Genomic DNA, 12,738 nt, shown 5'->3' on the forward strand with positions numbered 1-12,738 from the left:
CAGACTGTGTTTATGATGCTATATATAGGTGTAAGGGGAAAAACAGGGTTGCTGGCCATGAGTTGGGGGTGGGGGAGGGTTGGTGTTTCATGCCACGAGTGTATGAGACACCACTCATAATCACACACATGCACATCAGCCATGGATGACTCTCTCCTGCAGTTGGTTCAACAGCTATTGTGACGAAAGCTGTGGAATTTGTCAGGATCAGAGCTAGCATGTAACATCAGCCGTCTACTCTGAGTACATTTCATTGGCAATCCTACATGAATTTATCCTTGTGTCTTATGTTACAATTAGTCACCTCGAGATCTTGGCTCAGCTTTCTTTCTATCCAGTCTGCTGTTTGCAACAGTGCTATTTACAAACTTAATTTTTGGGATGAATGTGAGGTCTGACCGATTGGCCAGTTAGCAGATTCAAGTGTTTTTATAGTTGGTACAAATAATATGTTATAGGACCTGCAGAGATTGGATCATGTACTTTATTCATGATGATATACAAAGAGTTGAACACATAGTTGCATACAACATATTTCTAACATATAGGCCCTATGGTTTAATATACAGTGCATTACTTGGTCACCAAGATGTAATTGTATCTAAACCATCTTTTATTTCATTCTGCTTTGTGCATTCGTATACAGGAGTTTTTTTCCTTTAATAGAGAACATGTTTAAACAGACATACCCATCTACGCAGTATCTGAACTGTCAATTTAATTTTATTCTTGGCGTTGGGTCACACAAATTCCCTAATTTAATGCCATGCGACTTTTGATGGTAAAAGGCATTTGCAACCTGTTTGGATTGTGCCTGATGTACATGTAGATAAAATAACACAAAGGGAACGTATGGGAGTGTTTGTCCTTGTGTTTACAATGCAATGTCAATTGTGCTGATTGGTCAGAATCTGGGTGTCAAAATTGAGTTTTAGTACATTTCTTTTCTTAGAACTTAGCAATAAAACATCCTCTGTAGTAGGCCTGGATTCAGATAAATGGATTTTAGTGTGCATTGTTCCCCCACCCCCAGCTTTTTTTGTGAGTTGACATAACATAAAAGTATACATGCATAGAGTCATCATCATTGCATGTGTTAGAGAAGAGAGTAATAAGTAGCTTTAATGTCAGGTTTGAGAGACATTAGGCCCGTTCACACACAAGGGAAAAAGTGCGATTTAAAAATCGATTTTCTTATCGCGATCAAAATTTCGAAATTTTTTCGTGTGTGGACAGAAAAATCTCACTAATTACCGCGATCCTTATCGCGATCCAACTCGCACTATTAGTGCGATTTTTCAGAATAATCGCGATTATTTTGCTTGTTTACAAAATCGAGTCTCTTTGAATCACGCGCACGCGAAACTCTATTGGGACTGCGTGGTCAGTCTTCGGTCATGCAAGTTTCGCACATGCACAATTTGGCCACTGATCGTTCTTTCCTTGCTGCATAGTGCGATTGTTCCCTGTGTATGAACGGTCGGAAAAAAAAAATTGAAATTTGGATCGCGATTGTAATTTCGATTTCCGTTGTGTGTGAACGGGCCTTTTGAGACTCATCCTGAGAGCAAGGCCTTTGGGAGGTCATACTGTGTGCCATTGTTCTTTCACAGGACTCATGTGATGTCACCAACCAACTAGTAGTCATGCAGAGGGCAAAATGTGCGAGATCAGCCTAGCTGGTAATTAGGGAGTTGTTTCCAAGAAGTGTTGTCATGGTGACTCAAAGTCCCTGTGCTTCCTATGACTTGCCCAGGTCATGGCTGTGGAGCTGCAACAATGTAAAGTGTACCTTAGGTTGGAGAATATTGTTGTCTCAGATGTTTATAATGTTTGTTCTTCTCTGCTAATCTAACAGACCTATCCAGGACCCTGAATAACACTCCATGATAGTGTACAGGAAGAATTGAGAACTGCAGTTTTGAGTTTGCTCATTTATTGGTACAGTAGCGTCATACCCTGCCCATAATGTAGTGTCAATATGCAAGTCTTTGTTTAGATAAGAAAGTAAACAAAATAGGCCTGTACCGTGTGCTCGTAAAGATTCTCCTGAGTGTTATGAAAGCCCAATATTTCTTGAATATTGGAATCCTGCAAACTGGGTAGGCATGAGAGGGAATTGACGATACATGTTAGTCACCCTACACGCTACAGGGGTGGTTCAGTGAATGTAGCAGTCTTAGATTTCACACATGATACCAGCATGCTGACATTGATCTGTGCTGAGCTCAGTTAACTTGTTGATGACTTGTCCCAAGTTTCCTCAGGCAGATGTCTATGGGATATGCGTATTATAGTAAAATCAGCTCACCCTAACAGGTTAAAGGGTTAGGATTGGTGGTCAGGCTTCATCTCCCCTCCTACATCTTTGTTTTGAACAAATGTCACAAAGATGACCATTGGTTATTAATGTCTGAGGGAGTTAGGTAGTAACTTCCATATTGTTTGGCAATGCCATGGCAACTAATTCCATAGATTGATGCACCAAAGTACCCCCAAAAGACTACTCCAGTGACTGCTGATTGCCTCATAAAGTGAGCCATATGGGGAGTATGATCACGATACCATTGGCCAGTTCATAGATGACCCAGGTCTTTGCCTCATCAATTCTTCCTCCCCTCTCCTTACACCACTAACCCCACCCCCCCCCCTTACCCCCATTCCCCTCCCATCCCATCCCCTCCTTTCCCTTTCCCTCTCCTTACCCCAATTCCCCTCACCTTCTCCTATCTCCTTAGTCCATTCCCCTCCATTCCCTTCCCCCTTTCCTTACCCCCATTTTCTTCTCCTCCCCTCTCCTTACCCCTCCATTCCCCTCCCCTCCCATCCCATCCCCTCCCTTCCCTTGTCCCATCTCCCCTTATCCCCCCCATCCCCTCCCTTCCCTTGCCCCTCTCCTTACCCCCACTCCCTCTCCTTCCCCCTCTCCTTACCCCCCTCCATTCCCCTCCGATCCCTCCCCCCTCCTCTCCCCTCCCCTCCTTCTCCCTCCCCTGTCCTCCCCTCCCCTGTCCTTCCAATCCTGATTACATTGACCCACATACTGTGTGCTTATAGCCTAGGGTGAGAAATTTGAGGAATCCAAGGAAGCCTTTTGCCACAATGGGACAACAAGGTAGAGAGAAAAGGGGGAAACTCAATACCAAACATGCTCATAAATAACTTAGCTTGCCATTTGGACACGAACTGACAGTGCACTGATATTAGGGAAATGTACCAAAATGCTCAAATCAATATTTGTAGAAATCTCCAAATCCAGGCATATCTCCATCCTTTAACTCTTCCCCCTTTCCAAGGGAATAGAAGAAATGTATCATGTAATCCCAGGTTCCACTGACATGCAAGCTGGCAGGGCTTGGTTGGTTTGATCCATGCTTACCAGCTGTACAGAAAGGCCATGCTTACTGTGGCCCATAGTGTGACTGTATGAGGATGGCAAACTGTTTATTGTTGGTAGCTGCTGTAACGAGTCTGGCTGTCTATTGTAGTCACAAAGGTCAGACTTGACACACTGGGAACCTGGTAACTTGTACTCCAGCAACCAGAGTTATGGCACCATGTAGCATCCTAATTCTTCCTCCTTTAGACACAATAATCATATCATTTTAGTTGTCATTGTCCATAGATTGTTCACTGTCTCCAGGTCAGTTTGAAAACTTTGTATCAAATATAGGTTTGCTCTTTTGTTCTGTCCTTACAGTTTTGCTTTGTTTCTGTTATTAGTTTGTTTTTTGGTTTTATTTTTAGTCACTGGACAAAGTTGCTTGTATTTATTTTTCATCATTTAAATTGGTCTCATTTCATACAAATCTTCAACTTTTTGACTTCTATCATCAGTTAATCAGCTGTCAGTATTTTGAGGTGTTACTATGATACTTGCAGAAAGTTGCATTCATACATGCACAAGACTAAAAGAAGGCCATGATTTTCTGTTTTGCAAATCATATTCAAAGTTAGGATGAGTTTTTGATACATGTTTGACATTTTTATGGCTTCAGCTTCTGCATGAACCTCATGCCTGTAATGCAGAAGCCATCGTTGACTTCTACCCAAGTCCTTGCATTGAGAAGATGACATGGAGATTACTTTGAAACCACAGCCCAGACAGTAGATTGCTGAATGGCATGCTGCCTCAGGGTGTGATAGCAAACTAAACTTGACCAGCTTTCAAGAAGTGCATTTATGCAAATGTCCATGTCAGTAATCAGTATTCTGCTTGTGCATTTGTTCTTGCCTTCCTTTGCAGTGGACTCACACAGAGCCGAGATGGCAGCTAGTCTGTTTTCAAAAACTGTTCCTATTGATTGTGAGCCAGGTTTTGATGGGGAGAATGGTAGTATGAGATGGCTATGAGTCATTAATTGTCATCCATGAGAATACAGTGATAGTTCATCCTTTCTTATTATTTGTTTTGATTTCAGTCTCTTTGTCTAGCCCCAAATGACTCATTAGTAAGTACGAGCAGCCTGCAGTTCAATAATATGCAGTCAGAATCAGGCCGTCATACATTGGTGCCAGTTTTAATGATTTTTTACAAGCAGTTGTTTTTAAGGGAGAGAAGGGGATTGTTTACACTATGTGTCCGCTTTATAAATGATTGACCTGTAACTCAATGCAGAACACTGTTATTGTGATTCGTGATCTAGCTATCATGAATTCATCTCATGTTGTTTCCAGTGATTCTCTCTATATGTGTGTTCCTCATTATAGGTGCTTGTATGTGAATACTGTAAACGTGGAAATTTTCGCGGTACATTAATTTTCGCGGATTTCGCGCTACGCTCGGCTAGCGCGAATTCAAAAACGCGCGAATATATCTTCACAATTTTCTACGCACATTTTGAACGGGATGAATTGTGTGCGCTTCATCGATGATACTGCTACGTAGTACAATGTACAGGCATGTTTACGCTACTAGTACTGTGCGAAGAGACGATACCCTAGATTGCTGTGTACTGTAGCATGCATGTGTGCACCGCACGCATCGATGCTACAGTCCCCCGTGACTACGGTACTAGAGTCACAGCTGTACTACGTATTTGAGTGCTTGTACTCGCAGTCGAGCCGCTCGCTACGTCGCTTGTCGTACGCTGGCATAGCAAGCTATGTAGCAGAGGCTTTGGATGAAAGCAGTGAATGTGTACTACAGTAAAGTAACCTGCTGCGGAGCGCGAATTTAAGAACCCGCGAATACGTTTTCGAGCCGCTCAGCGCGAAAAATTAATATTGACGTTTACAGTATCCAGCAGACTAGAGTGTCTTGGTGCCTGGGGATGCTGTATGTAATATTTAGATGACGTTTCAAGAGAATTTTATGATAGGATGATGGTCGGTTGTCCAGCCATACCAACAGGGTGACAACTCTTTTCCTGTTTCATCATTATTATCTAGCTGAAGACATCACTCAGTCTTTAAAAAGGATGATTTCCCTTTCACATTCCACCATTTTATACTGCCTTCAGCATTGGAGTAAGGCTAGTGATAATGTTCTAGGACTCCCTCCTAAAACATCGGCTGTAAATCTTCCACACTTGTTCTTTTTCCCTGTCTCTTTGTCTGGATACAGTCCAACCTCGATTATCTGGTCTTCTGTTATCCGAACTTCTCTGTCATCTGGATGCCTCCAAGCAGTCAAAGCATTAAAAAAGAAAGTTATTTCAAACCTAAAAACTCAAACAAAGCTTAGGCAATTTACAGATAATATTCCCTACGGAAACATGTTATGAATTTTAGAGTAAAATGTTTTATGACTATAATTTTAAGTGGGCTAGCATAAATTACACTACTATTGGCATTCACTACCTGTATGTAGCTACTACTGGGTCAGCAGCCTACTTGTATTCATGTACAATGTGTACATTAAACATTGCTTCTCCCATATCGGGCCAAATGGTTTATTCCGGAGGAGCGCTGGTCCTGACATGGCTGGGTAACAGAGGTTGGACTGTACATGTGTATCTTTTTTTTTTTCCCCTGTATCTGCCAGAAGGACATCTGACTTCAGCAAGGAGTGACCTTCTAGCTCTGACTGTAAATATTTACTCTGCCGTGATGGTAGAACTGCCTTGTCAACAGTCCAAGGTTCAGAAAAAGACACACAGTGTGACATTTACGTATATGCATACGTTCAGAAGGAATATCTGACAAATCATTGACAGGAATGTGAACACCCAGTCTTTTTTTAACAGATTGATTTTCCTTTTTTGCCAGGATAATTGCCGTCCAGAGAAATTCATTGATTGACATATTGAGTGGGTTGAAATGATGCATGGATTGGGCTGCCAGATTTCCCTCTGTTATGAATAATTGGAGCTCTAATTTCCAGCACGTATGGCTTTCAGACGGGAATTGTACATGTTTCATGCTGTCTCAGTAAACCCAGAGAGTAAAGCTATGCATACCACGATTGATTTTGTTTCATGCGGTCTCGGTAAACCCAGAGAGTAAAGCTATGCATACCACGATTGATTTAGTTCATCAAGTTTCAGGATGTTCTTTGATTCTTTCTAATAAGAGGGGAAGGCCAGAAAATTTTATCACTAGCTCCGGCAGTATGACTCTCTATGTCCAAGGTTTCTTCCTAATAGATAGTGACAACCAGTTAGGAGAAATAATGAACTGGTCATATCATATCACCATGAGGGCTAGTGTGTCATTGGCCAATCCCTAGAACGCACAATATTACGCCAAGGCAAACTTCGTGAGACATATACTCTACATACCAAGAGGAATCAATGTTATAATCAATTTCTATGGTTGTATCCCACTCTGTATATAATGGTTACCAGCTGGCAGTTGTAATATGTGCAGACTATCAGCAGTCTAGTTTGACAAATAGAGACTCCACTCTTCAAAGCATCATGCATCACAACAGTGGAGCTGAGTTGACGTATAGGCTAGGTCCTACACCCATGTAATGCTTTAAAGAGTATGCATGCATGAAAAATTATATGTATACTTGTATGTATACCTGATGGTAGTACATTGTGAATAGCCCCAACATGTACAGTTACATCGATAATATACAGGTACCTGGTAATTAACAAATTGTTCAGTTTAATTTACTCATTTTACCTTTTTTCTTTTTTTTTGGCACTGCAGCAATTGATTGGACTTGCTTCGACTAGTGGCATCGAACTGAATTCATATGTTTGAATTTAGCATATTGTATTCTAAAGAATTACTCTACACAGAATTGCACTTTAGGATCTTGGGTCTAGGATTGCTAGTGTGACGGTGAAGTAAAGTCTTAATGAAGACTAACTGATTCATGTAGGTACATCTCACTTGGTATACCACCAGCTTGATCCCAGCATCGTGTAATGGCTAACACTTTAATAACATGTCGTAGAAGGCGTAACATTGGATTGGTAAAATGACATGTCAAGATGTTCTATAATGACCTACAGAGTGAAGAGAAATCATGTTGTATAGGCCTACACTGTATTTACTCTGCCCCAAAGGATTTTTTTTGTAATTTTGCCTGTAAGAATTTGTTTGTATCGTACCTACCTGTGCATTGGTTTGAAGAAAAAAAATCTACTCATTTTCCCTGTATAACTTTCAGGTATATTACAATTTTGAACATAAAATGTAAAAGTGTACTTTTTGTTTCACCCTGTATATTATTCTCTTAAATGAAACCATATTGAGGCTCTAATGGTTAGTCATGTGATGTTTGTAGTCTTCACATGTACATGTAGTACCCTACAAGTTTACTGTTCCAAAATCTTTTATTGTGTCATTAGTAATATATTTCATGATGGCAATATAGGCCAGTAAAGAATATGAAAAGGATAAGTGTTTTTGTTTTTGTTGTTAAAGTCTTTATACAGTATACCCCATGTGAATTGCAGATAGAAAACAGACAATTGCTGGTATGCACAGTGTGTGATACAGAATTTTCCTCTTAATCTACAAATTTAGTGTAATTTTGTTTTGTTTGCATTTTGATTTTTTTTTTTTTTTTGGTCATTTGAATACTTATTACCTCACAGTGCCTGGCATAACTAGCAAAATTTTGTTTTTCCTTTTTGTAGTGGCTTTACAAATGAAAGTAGCACTGAATTGCTATGTGCTGCCCAGTTTATATGTACCAGGTACTTTGTGGAAAGCAGAAACCATAAAATTTGACATCTATACATCTTTTTTCCCCAATGCTTTGAATTGAGGAATTTTTAAGTGCATTGGCTGTTACCAGAGTTCTTGGAATATGCAAGTTTCATGATGCAGTCAAGTTTATGTTAATTTATCCAGACAACCTGGCTAATAGCCACTTTTTGGCATGTGATGCATGCATTTTAAGTTGTGCCTAAATCCACCAGAATGCACATTGTATATGATATATTAGTTTTTGTCAGGTTAGGCAAATTTCTGGGAAATTGTAAGGGTTGTTAGGGCTTACCTAAGTCACATGGATATCCAAGTCACGTGGGTATCCATGAGATATTGAGTTTGTTATAAAAGTTGTTTAGAGAAACCAAATTAATGGCTTGTTTTATTGGCATATTTTATTTTTATGGTACTGTTGGGTTGTTTGTATTTTTTCTTGTGACACTGTAAGAGATAATCTTACAAAAAGTGGTTTGTGCTCTGCGCTGGTAAAAAGGATGTGAGGTATGGATGCTGTACAGTGGAAAAGAGATCCAAAGAAGGTTTCTTGTGTCTCCCCCAAGAAACAAGACAAGAATGTTCTCTATTTTATGTTTTGTGCTTGTTCTGAAGGTGAAACAGAGGCATTTTCTGTTTTTGCCCGTTTGTTTTGTCACATATTATGTTGCAAAGTTTCATTGAGTGAAATGATATTGGAAAGTATCGCAAGGATGAATGTGAAACAGTTTGTAGGGAATGTGTTTGTTCAGAAAGAAGCTATTTGGCAAAATTGTGAATAGCTCACAAGTGATTTTAGTGCAATAAAAAGGATATTATGTATACCTGTACCCTTTGATGACTTGAGCATTCTGTGATTGTAATTGCAATTATTCTACTTTTTGTTTTTTAAGGTGTGTACATGTATGAGAGAGGACAGTTATAGAGAGAGAATGTGTCTGTGTGTATGTGTGTGTCTCTTTTGTCTGTCTGTGATTGTATGTCTCATGATTGTCGTGCCCACATTTTTCCCTGTTTAAATCATGGATGCATTGAATTTGTTTCGATTGGATTGGATTGGATTGGATTGGATTGGATTGGATTGGATTGGATTTTATCTCATTGTCTCTCCCACATAGCCAAAGTGAGACAAAGGCATCACTTTTCTGCTGGCGGCAGCAGCATCAGCATTGTCAAGAATTTGGTGCACTCTCTCTAATTTTTGACCAATTTGAGCTATGACCACTAAACTCACACCACAGGTACAAAACCTAAAGAAGCTCATCAAGTTCTAATATTGATGAATTCTAAAGTCAAAGGTCAAAATGTCAATGAACGTTCCCTGATTAAAGCGCCATGTTTATTGTGTGCTCTCGATATATTTCCCCCAGAAGCTCTGAGCTGCAGACCACAAAACTCTTAGCACAGGTATATCACCTAAAGATGCCTGTCAAGTTTGAATTTTGGTGAGGTCACCCAAGGTCAAAGGTCAATGAACTTTCATGAACACTATAATCATAAATTATGATATGCGGGCAAGACATCACTTGACGTTTGCCTTGTTAGTTTATTGATAACGTCGCAGCTAAATGCTCCATTGGAACAGTTCTACATCAATTTTTTTTCTTTCTTTTAATGCATTTGAATAGCTTCAAAGAATTCAGAGTTCACATAAATATTCATGATAAAATGGAGTATGATATTTGATTTCTGTATGAAATATGAAATGTGGGTGGGGTAATCCTGAGAAGAATATTATGTGGTATACAGGTACGGTACATTGGAGCCGATAGTCTTTTTTGCGGCATGAAATTTTTGCGAATTGCAACTGGCATTCAATGCCTCATGTATACAAACCTTTTTGCATGTATTTTACGTTCACGAATCTTGGCTCCTCTCGAAATTCATGAAAGTTTCATGCACATTAAAACTGCCTGAGATTAGGGGAGTTAGGCCTTGTTCAGGGAGGGATGCCACACAGAAATAGATCGATCATTCACAATCATGAGAGAACCATTAGGAACATTGCATACAGTGTATCAGTTATGAGTTACTGTTTTGTTAATGGTATGTTCAAACGAGCGTATTAATTGCATTTGTTTTTATGTTGCACATGTATTAATATATGTTTGTGTGTGTGTATGTGTGTCTGTAAGTATGTATGCAAGTATCTGTATGATTGTAACTATGTATTATTATGTATGTATTGTATGCATGCTTGTATGTGTGAATCTATTCATACATGTAGGCCTACATACATTCAATCATGTACATGTAAGTAGTTGTATGTATGCATGTATCTGGCTTTGTATGACTTTGTCACGTACAGCTGTAGGCAGGCAGATAAACAGAGACAGACATACATGTAGGTAGGTACACAAACAGATAATTCTGCAGACACAATAGGCTAAACAGAGGTTTGTGCTTTCGAGAGTCACAAAGATACTACATGTAGTAGTACAATAGCGCCAGCTTGTGGAAAGTTGTCTCATGCTGCCAAATGATGGCGCTCTTGCATATTCAAATTTGACAACAGTGGACTTCCTCCAAATCACAGCCTTTTCATGCCAGCCTCTCAGTTTGGGCCATGCGTATGTCATCAATCTGTGGACTGTAGCAGCCTTACGTAAGATTAAAGAAGACCTCCGGATGATTTTCAGATTTTTACATTTGAACAACTATAAATTAGTGTTACTGAGGAGAGAGTTTCAGAATTTGTGATAATTGGCATGAAGAATAAGAGTATTTTCAAAATTTAGAACAAATTGCAATGAACAAGGATGATGGCATGGCAGAGTCATCCTAAGAATGCATTGAGTTGGGGCTCAAGGAAGCACAGCAAAAGAAGAAGGCATGCATAGGTTATTCACAGGTGAACTCGCAAGCAAGCGGTATGGTAATGGAATTACACTGTTACATTTCTGAAATATGTGAACCTCCTATGTCATCATCCTTGTTCAGTGTAATTTGTTCAAGATTTTTCAAAGTATTGTTTCTCTGCTAAAGAACCACAATAAATTCCACAAACCAATATATATGATGTCCATTTATGTACTACATGATGTGAAATTATGAAAATGGTCTGGAATGTCCCTTTAACATAACACTCGACATCTTTTTTGTGTTTTAGGCGGGGGTTGAAAATAATGATTGACAGTTGAGGGGTCCTATTCGCCTTATAAAGGAAAGGTGTGCACTGAAAAAAATCTTTGTGTCTCTAGCTGTTTCAATAATGTCTGGATAAGTATTTTATGCCGAGTCACTAATCCCTATCTCAGGTCACGAATATCTGATCGCCACACCGTCAATGTTGTATAAATCCAAACTAAACCTATATTTTAATATTGATTCTTACTTGTTCTTGTTTCAAACTTTTTGTTGTACGTTTTGATTCCAGATACTGCATGTTTTTGAGGGGAGAATTTCGGAGCAAGCAAATTTGGGTGGCAGTTCTACAACAATTGCAGGAAATGACGCATTGCCAAACATTTCATTGTAATTGCAACGTCGCACGCTAAACTTACTGGTACATGTACCCTCCCCCCCCCCCCCCCCCTCCATATTGTTTTGTCTTTGTCCTCTTCTTTTTTTTTTTTGTATTTTCATGGCGTCGCATTTAAGCAATGATGTCCCAACCATGGGGTTTTTTTTCTCCTAGATTAGAGGAATTAATGAACAAATGAAAATGATCGTTACTAGCCATCACCAGACCTCCCACTCTTCCTCGAGTCATTCTAAACTTTAGGTTCTTCAAAGTCAGTTTCAGATGAAACCCCTTGACCTTTGACATCCATGTGGTGTATAGAGTGATGCATTGAATCCTATAACAACACAGAATTCTATGACACATTTCCGCATCTTGAATTTTGGCACCGACGGTAGTTCCGGCCAGACAGAGGAAGGTAGACAGAAACAAAAACAACAAACCTCATCGATTTCTCTCGGCTGGTTCCATTTGGGATTTTGTTTCGTCTTTCATATTAGTTTTGTTTTCTTCCTTTTTTTTTTACCTTGCTGCCTAAACTGGTGACACGACGGCAAAACAAGAGTTTGCGTTCAGAAATTACGAAATGAAAGAGGCACAACGACTGCTGGTTTGCCAGATTTCTTTAAGTTTTTAGTTAGAACTCACATTTAATAAAACTCCATAATATATAGGCCTATGTCTTCTGGTGTTTATTTATACTGTTTTTACTGTCTAGGGTCTATGTGAATTATCACAACGGCGAAGGGGGGGGGGGGGGCTACAGCCCCAACAAGTTTACAAAACAAGAAAAAATCACAACAAACAATCACAGAAACCCATGACTCCGAGAGCAAGGGTTCGACTTTTAAGATTTGTTTGTTTGTTGCCTGTTTGCTTGTTTTTGGTCAAATCTGGTGGAGGTTACCATTGACCTTTAAACACCCCCTACAAATACACACACACACACACACACACACACACACACACACACACACACACACACACACACACACAAACACACACACATACACACACACACGAAATGGAAAATGCTCCGTGGTCCAGGGACCTGTAATTAACATTTCAGTTTCCGATTATACCACATCATGCAACAAACAGTATTATTCATGTATCATGTACTCCTTTGTGTGCGAATCACGTAGCCATTAAGTTGTTTCCCACGT

The sequence above is a fragment of the Diadema antillarum genome, unplaced genomic scaffold, assembly GCF_040938485.1.
Source record: "Diadema antillarum isolate AM-2024a unplaced genomic scaffold, OU_Dant_1.0 seq00000030_RagTag, whole genome shotgun sequence".
Classification (NCBI taxonomy): Eukaryota; Metazoa; Echinodermata; class Echinoidea; order Diadematoida; family Diadematidae; genus Diadema; species Diadema antillarum.